Source organism: Trachymyrmex septentrionalis, unplaced genomic scaffold (genome assembly GCF_001594115.1).
Source record: "Trachymyrmex septentrionalis isolate Tsep2-gDNA-1 unplaced genomic scaffold, Tsep1.0 scaffold25, whole genome shotgun sequence".
In the NCBI taxonomy this organism is placed as follows: Eukaryota; Metazoa; Arthropoda; class Insecta; order Hymenoptera; family Formicidae; genus Trachymyrmex; species Trachymyrmex septentrionalis.
The window spans coordinates 1252674-1264083 of NW_017305408.1; the positions used below are offsets into that span (position 1 = coordinate 1252674).

The following is an 11410-nucleotide window of genomic DNA, read 5'->3' on the forward strand; positions in this document are numbered from 1 at the left end:
TATCCCTTCAAGCATATAAACATTACAAATTTAGCATGAAAAAAGGAACAATAAAATACTATAATACAAGCTTAACTTTAATATACATAAAGAAATAAGAATAGTAATAATAAAAATAACAATAAAAGAATGTGATAGAAAAAGAGAGAGGGGGGGGGGATAATTCAAGCTCACTCTTTCTAAATAGTGAACTTCTTGAAAAACTTCAGTAGCATGTTTACATTGTGAAAAATTCTTTCGTTCTGATTAAACCAACACAAAGATTCAACCAGAATGGCATTTTAGTGAGGCCAAACAGAATTTCTGGTTATCATAACCATTTTTTGATTATCATAAGTTTTTAAGATTGTCCTAAGGCGTTAAAGCGTTAAAAGCATTTTTTTAAATTAAAGGAATTAGGTAATTTAAATAATCCGGTTCAAATCGGAAGATAGCGATTGCTGTTGACAGTACCTATACGTATTTGTGAAATGCCTTCTTAACAAAATATGACTAATAACATAATTTTTATCATTAAGAAAAGATATATCTATTAGCCTTTGGAGGAGGTCCCTTTAGGAACTCGATAGTGACACCATCTTTTTCATCACTCAACCCCATGACAATGACAAAAAAGTTCTAGCCCTTAAAATAAAAAAAGTCGATCAAAAACACGCCGGTCCTTAGAAGGTTAATAACGTCTTGTCAGTGTACTTGTGAATCTACTCAAAACTGTGCAAAAGGAGTTCTTTATTAGGTTGAAGAAAGGAGAAGGCTAGATTGCGGCGCTCGTAGATCATAAGCCTTTAGATGCAAATTTTATTAACGCGATCATAGATAATTTCATAAGAATGCAATCTATTTTTATTACGTTATCTATTCTGATACATTTGATACACTTTTAAACAACGATCATCCTGCTTTTTCCTCCATTTTCGCCCGATATTGCGTAACACGCGAGCTTTAATGGATTGTAATTCATGCTCTCGGAATAGATACGTAAAACTTTTCGTGCGAGATAATGTGGAAGTTCTCTGCCAGTTTCGAGGGCCAAAGATATTTAGTGGCAGTATATCTTCCGAATCACTTCACTCTATCCTCTGCAAGAACACTGACTTGCGTCTACTGACTTTTATCGGCGAGTATGGATGTTTTACGGCGCCACGTAGGATTTTAATCGCCCGCATTATTTCGATTTGTATTCGCGATTCTGACCGTCGCGATTCTATCGTATATTTAACGACCAAATAGTATTTTCACAGATTTGTAACAATTTCAAGAAAAAGTTATGTCTTATTGCTATCTTGTACCTTCATATTAGATGTACAAATTAATTCCATGCCTTTTTTTTTCAAAGTTACTGATACAAAGACAAGTACACGTTTAAAAATATTCAAAATAATCGCCATTGTTTTCGATGACTTTATACATCATCTTTCGGCAACTGACGAATGTCCTCGCGGAAGAAACTTGGCGGTTTTGACTCGATAAAATCATCGATAAAGGCACCGAATTAATTTGTACACCTAATACTTATTTCTATTAAAGCAAAAAAGAAATTAACCTCAAATAAATTTACCAATAAATTATCGGTAGACGTCCCTTTACGATTAATAATACTAAAAATTATGATGTACTTAAATTATTTAATTGGCAGTCTTGTTTTTAAATAGGAAATGACACATTTACAAGTCTATTCTGGTACGTATTTCAGGTATATTTTATTAGCATTTTGATCCTCGTTAACTCCGCCGTTAATCAGCACAGGAAGCTTAAGTACCGCTCTCAATCTCAGACGGAGAGAAAAGCTCACTGTCTGAAGAAGGCGACACGCTGGTTGACTTTAATACGCCGTAAGTGTAATCGCGACGTGTTAATCCAGCAAAGAGATCGGCGTAGAAACGGAACGAACGCCGACAACGTCTCGCGAGGGAATAAGACGCGCACAAAATTGGCCTGATTAGATTTAATAAGCCCCTTGGGATTCCTGCGAGATACTGCGTCTGGCAATTTGCGAGGCCGTGGGGTTTTGGGGCTGTCTAGTTTGAGAGGCAGATGTGATTACTATGCTACATCAGAGTCAAGTCCGCGATACACAAATATTGTTTGATACCATGTTCGTAACCATGTTTTGCATTCTAACGAATTTTGTGACACGAGTAATTGAATCAGAGATTACATTTTAATCGGTTGTGTATTCAGAAAAGTTACACATTTTCGTTAAATTTAGAGATATTTTGTTTTTAAAATCATAACGATTTATTGTCGATAAATGCAGCAATAATCTATTATTAATAAACACCATTGGATTTAGAGAAATATTAAATGACGTTATTAATATTGTTATTAAAATTAATATAGTCGAGCGCTAATACTGACGCATTTCCACCGTAAAATATAATAGCTCTGTGACAACTGAAGAAAGTTACTACGAACCGTAGTATGAAGTCGGCAGTGCTTGTAACGTGCGAACGTTTGTATCACGATATTAGTGCACCTTTATAACAAACCTCTGTACGCGACCCTCATTTTCTACACCTCGCCGCACTTTACAAGTATTACGGAATGCTCATCTTGTTCATTCGCACGTTTATAACTTCTGCCTTTTCATATAGACGGTTCACATATTGGGATTCTTCCATTTAATATTATTCGGCGGAACAGTACATTAACTTTCCGCTAATATTTTTATATATTTATGTACGAGTTTATGCAATATTAGTACATTACGATTATAGAATCATAAATGCTCGTCTTTTAATATCGTCGTCGTATAATTTTTATTCATTGCAGAAGTTAATCAACATGTTTTTCGCAAAGTATTTTGCGAAATCAGTTTTAATATTTTATCTTAACATCGCGCTGTCAAAGGGAGAACTGCAATGGTTAAATAAATATACTTACAAAATATCCATTTTACACGTTAATCAGTTTTTCAATATACTATATTTGTGCTTATTGAAATATATACATTACCGCTTTCAACTGATCTTGCATGAGAAACATGTTTTATAAATTTCAAGTTGCTTTTTCTAGAGCTGTCATTATGTTAAATTCGATATGTTATTACTTTGAAAGTTAAATTTCGCTCTTAATCGATTGTGATTGACAGCTCGTAAATATGAAATGAACGGCACGTCAAAAGAGACATTTCGATGAATTCTCTCTAACACAAAATACATGCGTATTCGGCAAACATAAAATGTAGCGGCTGACGAATGACGAAAGGAATACTTTGACGTGTCTGACAAGTCCGACATTAATGACGATCGAAGGCTGATACGTTGATGAGAATGGGTTTGCAGGTACATACAAAAGGCTTTCTTATAGTTTGCAGCGTGAATGATGGATGCCCGTGCTTCATGTAGATCCGCATAGAGAGGTTGTATATTTGCGCGTAGCGTTAGATGTGGAAAAAATGCCTGTATGTATTGAAAAGAGGCGTGAATAAATTATGCGCAGGGAATAGATCTTCCGAGATGATGAAGTCGGATGATCGAGGATATCAAAGACTGTTTTTATAGAAGCGACGTTTAAGATATGATTAATTTGTGTCAATAGAGCGATTAACAGATTTATGTATTAAAGACTTACGTTTGTAAGTAAAATCGATAGAAAAAAATTACGCTATGCTATTTCTTATTAATGCAATTTATTAAAAGAATAATAATAAAAATTCCAAAAAGTGTGGTAATTCAATCTTATAACGCCATCGATATTGAGTAATACAGTATTATAACACGTAAATTTTACGTACAAGGAAATAGACCATAATTAATATAGTACTAGTTTTTCATACATTTCACACTCTTTTAGAACAAAGTATTTTTAATCTAGAAAAGTACTTTTAATCTTTTTATAAACACAAACAGCTTAATTATTAAATAATAAGCACACTAGTAAATTTATTCTTGAAATTATATGGAGGATGCAGTTCAATTTTGTACGTATGTGTGTGTGTGTGTGTGTGTGTGTGTGTGTGTCTATTCATAAATAAAATAATAACACTATAATAAATAAAGTAATAACACAAAATAATGACACAAATTGCTTACAAAATTGAAACTTGTCATGCCATTCTCTATTATAATGTTATAAACACCCAGAGAGGTCCGAAGTGATATGTAACGGACAAAATTTTTAAAAGCATGTCTCTGCTTGTTTTAGTTTTTAACCAGATTGAACCTGGTTTAATAATACTATTGAATAGTTTAACGCTCAATTACTTTGCTCATTTAACGTAAAATTCACACATCGATATTGTTCTGGGATTAATAAGAAATTTAATTTAGAAACTATTACACGTAATAGTTTTCACATTACAAAGATAATTGTAATAGTTGCAATATAATTTGTAATGTAATTTGCAGAACTCGCTTTGAGATATTCGTGAATACTAATTGTGAGTTGCATAAGCGAGATTGCACGATTGAGATATTTTTATAGAAATTGAAAGTAAATGCATACACACAGACTGATTCTACTAACAGCTAGAAGTTTTAATTGGCAAGCCAATTATCGTCAAGGTGAGTGAAACGGCGACTCACATAAAGGAAAAGCTGGCTCTGTTTTCTAGATTTTTGCGTAGACGTGATGATAAACTTTATTTTACAGTATACATCACAAAGATTTTATTCTTATACTTTTCAACATAATTAAAAAAAATATTTTTAAAAGCTTAACTTCTCATTTCACTTTATAAAATATGAATATAGATAATACGCAAAAATACAGGCATGATGAAAAATTTAATTAATATATCTCACGATTAATATAATGTATTCGTGATATGAAGTGTAATAAAACAATGCGTTTATAAAAAGTTTGTTTTGTATAAGCAATAAGGGCATAATAAATGCACATGGTTCTACAATCTAGTGGCCACATTAACGTTATCTGCTAGTAATACGAAGAGCTGGTAGAGCGAATGTAAAAGGGGATCGAACGAGGGTACGAGGCTATAACAAGGCTGGCTAATGGAAGCCAAAAAAGTTCGGGGTTCAAATTCGTTTTATCCCTCCTTAACTAGACATGCAGACAACAAAGAGCCATTGAGCCTCGCCGCACGTATTTCACTCGTCAAATTTTCGAATCCCTTCAAGGGATGGCGCGGAAACTTGAGAATGGAAGTTAGAGAGCCCGGGACGAAGACTCAATTAGAACTTTTGTATCCACGACAGCTGAAAGCGACATTTACGTAAAGGTGATCGGGTTTAGTTTCACATGCTTATATGAAGCGCGATCGATTCCATACGAATATGTATGCGTATTTCTATGACATAAATTGAATGTTGTTTAAGTTGTTGATAGCATCGTATCGTCGATGTGTAGCAACTAAATTTACGTGAGAAAATGAAATCAAAGCGAACAGCTGGAAAAGCTGCATCTCATTTCAGGCCGTATGCGACATTACACAAACGCGATAACGGATATGCTCTCGCACACAGTCGTGTGAAATTTACGTTACGGTATATACGCGACATTAATGAAATGTGTGTTAACGCCACGCATTATTGCAATTCACAATATTAAAAATACGAAATCGTGGAATTGAATAGTCAACCTGTATCCGCGGTTTAATATTCGTAGCCAATATAAACTGTATACTTGATAGTTTTCGAAATCTGCTCACGAACTCGTTATCGAACCGTTCCATTACCAAATTACAAACTGGTAGCGCTATTAGCGTCAGCGTCGATAAATCCAGAGCGAGCCAATTTGCCAAATTGTTTATCGGATACTTCCGTCTCTGTTAGTGAACCGTGGATTTTTCATAGTTTTGCTTCCTCAAAACATATGAGATTTTCACGTGTGCCTCGTTAGCGTATCATTTTCAGCTTGATCAACGATGTACAATACAACCGATTTTTCTAAATGTACAACGAATCGATCGCCAGCTGTGTTATTGTTGTCAAACAAAGCTTTTACGATATTATTTTATATGATACGCTCGTGCAACGTGATTCTATGACGAGAAACGTCGATATAAAAACGTCAAAATCAAACTCTTCTCGTTTGATATCGCTAATTTATTGGAATTTAATTAACTTGCGAGGATTTATTTTCCAAGTCCTTTTCAGATACGTATATTATTCATGGTTTAAATAATTCAATATTTATCGGATATTCTCTAAGAGCAGAAGCCTAATATATGTATGCGCGCTCACCGATGTGTCGTGTATACAAGAGAGTCGATCGATAAACTCCTACCACGAATATGACGTTTCTAAAGACCATCTAAGGGTTAGCGACCTCTTATCCTTCCATAATCGCCAAGTGCATTTACGTGTTTTAGCGATCCAGATTTGTCTCGAGTATCTACCGGCGCGGCGGGACATTGAGTTCCCCGGACGCAATTTGTCCGACGAATCTTTCAAACATATCGCACACCGCGACGTGCTTAATAGGTTGTGACGAACGTTTTCACGCGAAACGTGGAATTAGCGGGCGAACAGCGTGGACGTGACATTACTGAAGTTACCTATTTGCCGCGTGTTTGAGAACAGATCGATAGTGCGGGACGTTCGCTTTGGATGTGACGCGCTTTGTGCGGATCATTGGCGAGATGATGGTCACCTTTCTCGAGACATGAGACAGGCAAACCACTTCAGAAATGACGAGCAGTTTACGACGTGACAAGAGATGGATGTGGGACAAGGGAAAAAGTGCCGATCTGTGATACAAGGGTAAACGGGGATTCGCGATGTATCGGGTACTTGGCCGGTCGTTTATCTCGGCTCATAAACGCACGATCTCACGGGCAATTTCGTAAATTGGAAATCCAACCACGATCGCACGAACCCAAAACCATTTCAACCCTCTGTAACGAAACTTGCGGCCCTCATCGCCGACATTGTGAACGGCAATGTCGGTTCGTGCAATCCTGCACGCCGCTGCTCTAAATGATCGGAGAACTTGCGAAAAAGACGAGTTGAGGAAAGAGGATTACTCGTGTCCTAAATCGACTTCCGACATCAGGGACATCGAGAGACATTTTATTTTTTTTTTTCTCCCTCGTAAGTATTATAAAGGAATGTAGATTTACTACGATGTCCGAAATGAATGCCGTCGCGGATGAAACTGTGATATATGATTGATTTTTAATGCTTGAAAATATTTTGGAAAAATTAATAAAATAGATAAATATTACGCTCTTTTCCCTTGAATTTATGGACGATTTTTACGCAGAGGAAAACGTGTCAGTTTTACAAAACGTCAGTTCGTTTTCATGAGTAACGTGATATTTCGTAATAAGTAAGTAAAATTTGGAAGTTTTACCAATTATGCCATTCATCCTCTCTCTCTTCTAATTCCTTTATCATTACATTAAAATCTCCCAAGCGTATCAGAGTAGACAGTGCGATATTCTGGCAGATTTTCCTATTTTGCAAAATTGTAACAATAAGCACGCCATCGCGTAATAAGTCTCACAACTTCTCGACAATAGTATTACGCTACTACTTACAAAATATATTTCGCTGTCTACACGTTTCATACTGTTTCATAAGATTTCAGCTACCTCGGATAAAGTACACTCGGCAATCTACTTTAACGCCGCTGTTTCCACAAACACGACATTTTGCGTCTGAACATCTTAAGCCGACAAAGCGTTAGTTAATTCAGAATCTTTTTCGATATTGTCGAGGCGATAACGCGAAACTATGTAATATTGGCGATGTTAGGTTAAATCGTAATAAAAATTCTATCACGCATGACGTAAACAAAAAGTGGTTTGCATTTTTTCCCCGCTTTTTACGCATGGAAAAATTAAATCTATCTTGTTGTAAAAAAAGTAAATAGAACATTTTATCGTTATCCGATAGATAAAGTCGATTCAACCATACGAGTTATGGGCTGTTTTTTTTTTTGCTCACACGGACAAAATGATGCAAACCCCATTTTCTACGCACATAAAAGCATATTGAAAACTACATATTTTTGAGAAATAGAAATTTTTACGCTTTTTACTTACATTTATCGCAACGATATTACCATCCTGATAATTCTATGTATATATATATATATATATATATGCATTGGTTAAGATATTTGTAGACCATATATTGTTAAAATTATAATTTAAATTATTTTAAACAATAATTTATCTAACACATTCGCATTAACAATAATATATATTTGAAATGTATTTGCAATGAAATTAAATTAATGAAATATTATATTTAAAATACGATAATGATACATTTGCGTGTCTTCATTATACGTGCTTTTACGGACGAGCTTTATTTAATTCGATGAAGTCCGAAAAAAATTCGCGGTACGATAGAGAACGAAAGGATTTAATACGTATCTGTCAAATCTGATTCGCTGAATTATTTCAAGCTCTGCCGCTGCAGTGTGATATTTCAAGGGGCCATCCATCAGCATGGCTTAGAATCTCCAACAAAGACTACGATAGATGATGTAAAACTGTCATGTCGTGTCGTAATCCTCCTCCAGGGAGATACGGTTTATTGAAATATTCATAATCATTTTTTCTACGTCTCTAGAGGCGAGACGCCGTAATTTCGCGTTTATCCCTCGTAGACGCGTTCATCCCTCCGTGTCGTCTCAGAAGCATGATAACAATACAACTAACACTGAGTCATAAATTCACCTTCCGACAAATCGAGTTACGCTAATTTTACTCTGACACGTATCTTCGCATTTTTATTAAGCTCGCATAATTTTATTGACTAAAATAAACTGAGAGCAATAATACTAGCATACAATGTAGACTTAAAACTATTATTGCGTGCTGTGCTTTTCCACAAACTTGTAGCGATCAGTGATTGCAATCAGATTAATTAAAACTTTCTCGTTTCTTTCTAACGGAGTTATAATCTTCAGTATTCAATGTATTTCAATCAACATTCATCATTTTGATATTATACTTAAAATTAAAACATCTCGCGCTTTTGATCGGCGCGATTATTATTTTTTCTAACAAGTGAAGTCGTGTTTCGTATTTTCAACGTTCTCAGTCACGAAATATAGTCGTTTAGCGTCATTTTGCGGCAGAGCCTTTATTTTGTAATTCTTATTGAGTGTCAGTGTCGTTATATATTGTCGTCGTGCAACTTTTTTTATCATGTATAAAATCTGCACAACTCTTAATGACAGCAACGATGTAACAACATTGTTGCTGTCGTTAAGAGTTAGAGAATAGGGGTCCAGGTCTTTTATAATTTATCGGGAGGGTACACGTCGTTTCGACGCACTTTATTGTCGTTCCTGGGCCTCGGTCATCGATCGATAACGGTTGACGTACACACGCGCAAGAAATTAATTTTGTATGCACCCTTCTGCTTGAACTGGGATAACGAGCGAGTCGTCAGAAGCCATCGCCACTACCATTGTGTACATGGGGTGCATTTTCTAAGTGATTCAATTCACGGGCGATTGTCAGAGTCCCGATAAATTTTCGGTCAACGTAATTTGCATTACTTGAATACGGAAAATTCACCTGCAATTAGAATAAAAATGTTTCGAGCAAAAACGTTTTATTCGATACAATCTCTCTGTTTCAATTTTTTGCATCAAAATGTATTTTATTCCTGCTTTACGCAAAAACTTTACGTATTATAGATTTTCTGTTAGAGTTTTATATTCTACAATATTAGTATAATGCATAGGGGGAGAGAGGGTGAGGGGATAGGGAGAAGGAGAGGGAGAGGGAGAGATTTTCCGATCCTTTACTACAAATAATATTAATAATTAATGTTATATAATAAAGTATTAAAATAATTATTAATAATACAATATAATATTAATTTACTACACATGGGCCATTCATGTCTTGAATTAATTTCCACTACTTTTACAAGTATATAAAAATTATTACGTAATTCTTATATATCGCTCCCGTATTTCAAAAGTGACATAACTAAAAAAACGTGACTTTCAAGTTGTTATCACGAATGAGTTAGATAATCATTACCCTTTTAACCATAAAAAATGAATAAGCTTTTAATAAAAAAATCACAACTTATAAATCAAAACATCATAACTCGAAAAGGATAGTTTTTTAAGTTATGAAATGAAAACTGGCAAAAATGACATTTGATTATATTAAGAACTAGGGATGTACCGGATTGTAAAATTACCGGATACCAGATATCTGGGCAGAATGTAACATCGGATCTCCAGTATCCAATCGGACATCCGAGAAGGCAATTTCTTTGAGGCGGATATCCGACATTTTACGGATATCCGACCGGATTTCGAGAAAGTGTCTTCTAAAGAAAAAAGCCTACAGGGAAAAAGATTGTAATTTTGCAACAATGTATAAGATATTATAGCATTATAAATATGCATATTTATTTCTAGAACATTTGTATAAGAAAAAAATCAACAATTTAATGATATCAAATTTCAACCGAATAACTCCCCGGATAATAGTGATATCCGGCTCTCCGATTGGATAATAAAAAAGTGTCGGATAATACCGAATATCTGATATTTTCCGGATATCCGGTGCATCCCTATTAAAAACATATTCTTTTTACTGATTATTTAGTTAGTCAATAATTTTCTGTCAAATGGAAAAATAGATTTGTATTCTGAGAAGCTTAATTTTTTTTAGTTGTGCCACTTTTAAAATAAGAGAACAAGAACTTTTTAGAAGATATTTGTAAGGTTATACGTTTAAAAAAATTGTATATAAATGTTATAACTAATTTCTAGGTGTACCTAATATTTCAAAGAAAAGAAATGCACAGACATGAATGACCCAATTGTATGTACTTAGAAAGATTAATATTATATTGTATTTTATGTTAATATTTTACACCGCAGATGTGATTACAAGACAAAATCAACGCGTACAGTTAAGATTTTGACTATGATAGTTTGCTTTGTAAATAGATAGTAGCGAGAATAATAGTGCGGCTAGAAAATTATATTATAGTTGGAGTCTGTATAAATAATCGTAGTCGAAGGAATTTGGATTAATTATTTTACCTTGCCTGAGTATGCCGTCGAAGATTATTAAGAACTGTTTTTCTACTTCTCTGTCGCATTTATTTTAAATATTAAATTACTCACCCTTTTGTACGTGAGCAAAGAAACAAAAAGGAAATAGGAGAACAGGGAAATACGAACTACTGGAATTTGCTTGCGCAATCTGTAAGCAAATCCGTTTCGATTTGAGGCGTTAATGCCACGCTCGGGAATAAAATTACGCGACCCTCTGTCTCGAGAATCCAGGATTTCGCATTTTAACATTGTCTTTCTTTTGCTTACACATACATGACAAATAAAACGAATAAATGATATAAACTTCTTGGCTAATGGTTAAATGGTCTGTAGTTGAGATTTCAGGAATAAAATATGATTTATAGAATTTTATAAATATTATATTTCACATGTATGTATATATAAAGTAATAATAATAATAATTGTTATGTATGTATATTATTAATATTATTATATT

The 11410-nt window shown here is 34.4% G+C and overlaps 1 protein-coding gene and 1 long non-coding RNA gene across 4 annotated transcripts in view; one reads left to right on the top strand and one right to left on the bottom strand.

The window, feature by feature from the left end:
* The window catches only part of LOC108748894, a 144404-nt gene that overhangs the window by 11602 nt on the left and 121392 nt on the right, over positions 1 to 11410 (top strand). The window lies entirely within an intron of this gene.
* On the bottom strand, positions 3280 to 7626 carry LOC108748895. Its single transcript, XR_001939328.1, has 3 exons — positions 7445 to 7626; positions 7258 to 7359; positions 3280 to 3401 (listed from the first exon to the last, which is right to left on the bottom strand). It is a non-coding gene; the product is annotated as an uncharacterized LOC108748895 (long non-coding RNA).